Source organism: Aquila chrysaetos, chromosome 5, assembly GCF_900496995.4.
Source record: "Aquila chrysaetos chrysaetos chromosome 5, bAquChr1.4, whole genome shotgun sequence".
Classification (NCBI taxonomy): domain Eukaryota; kingdom Metazoa; phylum Chordata; class Aves; order Accipitriformes; family Accipitridae; genus Aquila; species Aquila chrysaetos.
This window is the reverse complement of record NC_044008.1, coordinates 66,054,518-66,058,598: the sequence shown is the minus strand read 5'-3', so window position 1 is coordinate 66,058,598 and position 4,081 is coordinate 66,054,518.

The window sequence follows — 4,081 nt, the reverse complement described above, 5'->3', positions numbered from 1 at the left end:
CACATGCTGTTTAAAATCTTTATTTTTTTTCTTCTCCGTAAGGCCTATCTCAGCTAGTCCAGATGTGCTCATAGATCGGTTCTGGGCTGCTCACTTAGTTTGTGGCTTCTCTGAGCAGAAACAGAGTTCCTGTGAGGCATTGGGAACCGCAGTGTTTTTCAAAGGGGAAGCAGGAGCTATTTTTGGACATTTTTAGACACGTGTCCAGGCAAGGCTCTAAGTGTTCTTCTCTCTGATGCCTATGGGGTTATTTTGGGAATGGCTCCAAAGAGCAGGCTGCCCATTCGTGTTTAGCTTGAAGCTTTTAATTTTGCTGGCTGGTAGCTTGGCGTGAGGTGGACGTTCGTGCCTACCTGCAAGTTGTGGGAGACAGGACCGGGCCACCTTGTGAAAAATGAGCACTTTAATAAAGGTGGGCCACTTTTGCAGGCAGTGTCCCATGCGAGGTACAGGAGCTCTCCCCCCTTGTTCAGTCCCGTTGTTTCCTATAACCTGCAATGTATCACTTTAATGATACCCTCGCAAGGATTTTTAACTGGTTGCCCATACTCATTCTTCAGCGCTTTCTACTGTTCCAACTTCTGTTTTAGGCCATCAGGTTCTTTAAAGAAAAACTTTCCATTTAGTGACTCTTTTTGCTTCATCCCTCCTATCTCCTTCATGTAGGTGTTGTTTCTGAGGCTCAGGGAGGGCATCTGGAGCGACTCAGAGGACTGTCTTCTCACGTTCATGCAGGAAGTTCGAAGATGGATGGGACAGAGATGCCCACGAGACCTACAGGGGTTAAAAAAATAGGGACGTATCAAAATATTGGCCTGAAGTGGGACCAAAATCCCTCTGACAGTATTTCTGTAGACTTTCTCAGCAAGATTCATTCTGTGGGCCTATTGGAGAAGGGGAATTTCTTTTAACTGTGCTAAGATGATCCTAAGAGGCTCTAGGAGACAGTGACTACTTCTGCAAAGACTTCTGAACTCCATTTAGCACCCGTTTATCTGCTGCTTTGACCCCAGCTGCCTTCCAGCCTCCTGTAAGCAAAGCACCAAAACCAGCATTCTATTCTGTGTGGTTCAAGGTTCCCCCTGTCCTACTTTTAAGTTTTAAGAGCAATGGGCCAGGACCGGTGGAGGGGGGAAATGGTTCACTCTTTGTCTTCAGCCTGCCCCAACCCCTCTCCTGTGGCATTCCTTCCACTTCCAGGGATCTCAACCCAGCCTTTCATAGGCTTTTAAAAATGAATCTGTGATTTAGCACTGAGATAACTCCCAAGCACATCTAAGGGGGGGGGGGGGGTCAGAAGCCCTGTACCTAACCTCTCCTCTCCTGTTGTGTTTCATGAGCTTTTTCCAGTGCAGAGTGGCTGCTGGCAGGATGAGGAGGGGAGAACAACATGTTCCTGGAATTGTCTCCAACCTGCCCACTCTCCTCTTCCTCTGCGAGGCTGCGGGAGCGAGGGGAAGAGGCCGAATTAAATGTTCAGCCAGTATTTTTGAGGACAGTGCTAGTAAAATACAAACACCCAGGGAAACTTTGGCCCTGGAGTTCCAGCTTTGGCTGCAGTTTGATTTTTATGGCAGTTTAAATTGTTTGTAGACTTTTTTTTTTTTTAAATACACTTTGAACTACACTTGGAGGCAAGCACTGAATTGGTGCCTGCCTTTACTCCAGTGTCTTGTTTGCCTACCCAAGGAGGAGCAGGGCTGTGCCTTCCCCCACCTTCCACTGGTATTGGCCCTGTTCCCTGCTGAATTGCTCTCCCCCGAGAAGCTGCCTGCGCCCCGTGAGCTCCCTGGCAGGAGAGGAAATATTGCCCTGCTGATTTTTGCTCTGCCTCAATTCCACAACAAACTGCTGAGATGCAGTGTTGGAGTGCTCTGTAGTTGCTATGTGTCCATCACACTGATGGTGCTTGCACACCTACAATTACAGAGCATTGGAGGGAGTGGCTGGATGAGCAATAACTTTGCTCAGAACCCAGTTCTTTAATCAAAGTGGCATTAAGATCTTGCTCTGCAACATTTTCTTCCCCCCCCCGCCCTTGTCCCTGTCTTGAGCCTTGCTCACTGCAGCATCACAGGTTGACTGATGTGCATCATCCCCCGCAAGTCATCAGTAATTGCAGGACTCACTCGTGGCCGCAGGGCCTGGTGCCACATCTCTCAATAGCTAGGTGTGCGTGCACTTTGTACAGCAGGAGGTTAATGGAGGGATTCCACCCATCGCCCTAAAATCCAGTTCCAGCGCTCACTCTTAAAGTCTTTGAAACATGATTACAGCTTGACCTATCTGGCAGCAGAGTCGGGGATAGAAGGTTGTATTACAAGTCACTGTCTTTGCTCACATGTGCTGACTCCACTTTGTAATGAGAAGCAAATGACATATTGATGCAGCGTTATGTGAGGGCATGCTTGTTGCCACCTGATGAAAAATCTTGGCTGAAGGTGACTCAGGACAGAGGTGGAGCAGATGCTTGCAAAGCATTGCTTTTCTTACCGCTGCAGCTCTCTGAAGATGAAGGGCTTCCTCTTGGTACCTGACATAATTGAATTCCTCTTAAAAGCAACAGACTGAATTATCTGTTCCTAAGAAAGCAGAACTAATGAACTTGAATTGCCTTCGTCAGAGCCCCCTTCAGTTGGGCAACACTACCCATAAACAGGCACAAGGCATCTGCCGCTTTTTTGCATCCGAACTCTGGCAAGCGTGTGGTTTGGGTTGTTAGTGAAAACACTTTCCATGGTAACCCTCTACTTCTCTGATTTTTCCATAAAGCAATGAGCCCACTGGTGAACTAAGTCACTTCCTAGGTAAGAGCCATGCAGAGCTTACTGCAGTGACAAATAGGCAGGTTGAAAAACTCGTGTGGGTGTCTACACTGGTCTGTTTGAGGTCTATCAGATGCTGCCTGCCTGGGGGAAAGCTTGCCCTCTTTCATCCTGTGGAGAGACAGGATCATCTCTTTTCCAAACACCATGACCTCAGCGCCTGGCGTGGAGGGGAGCGAGATTGCTGTGCTTGGTTTGCCTACAGCCAGACCAGAGGATCTTGATTAAAACACCCGTTTTCTTCCTGTTCAGGAAGAACAGGCCATTTTTCTCCAAGCTATGCTGATACACTTTGCCTCTTGCATATGAGCCATGGCCGTGCTGCAGGGAGGTGCGTGCCCTACAGCCTGTCCTGCCGGGTGATGTCCCATCCCACCCTCAGGCCAACTGACTTTGGTAGGCAGCTTTTTGTCAAGCTCTTTTCTGTTGCTGCCACGTTCTCCTGGCTCTGCTGTATCCCTCCTGCTGGTGATCCCAGTTTCCCTGCTGGGAAGCATCAGATGTTGCTTTAGCACCAACCCGCTGCTGCTCTCTTTTCCTGATAAGGGAGAAGCACCTTATCATCAGCATGGCTCGGCCTGTGCTCTGCCGAAGAGGGAACAACCCTGATTTATCTACTGTATTGGGGCAGGTTGTGGTCTGGTCCTCTGTGCAACAGTTTCTCCCTACTCTACGGACACATGAGGGCTGTGGGGGAGGACGCTGTGGCCACACTCAAGCAAAACAGTAGCTAAGCTGTTGGCACCTTGAACACCAGCATCAGTGTCTTCTTCAGTACAGAGAGACCTGCTTGGTCCTGTGCTGCTTGAAATGAGAGGGGGAAAGATGCAATTGGAAGTGAGTCACCATGGCAGAAGGCGGGAGAGGTGATCTGGCTCTTGCAACAAGGTCCCCTGAGCGTTCCAGGAGTGCTCACCGGCTGGGGAGGAGGCTGTGCACACAAGGACATGCTGTGCAATGCAGCAGGTGTTTCCTGCATATCTCGTCTTTGAAGTGTGATGGGACTTGTATGAGCTCTGAGCCTGACCAGCTGATGTGGTGCAACACCTCTGAGGGAGATAGGAGCTCTCCTTCTGCTCATTACAAACTTAATTAGATGATACTTATTTCTGGAACTGGAAAAGTCTCTTAGTGATGCTTGTCAGAGATGCTGGTTGAATGGTAAATAAGGTTAGCAATATTGGGACCAGCTGTTCCAGGAGATATCAAATTGAAAACCAAATTGGTTGTTAAGTAAACCAGGAGGCAGACATGTG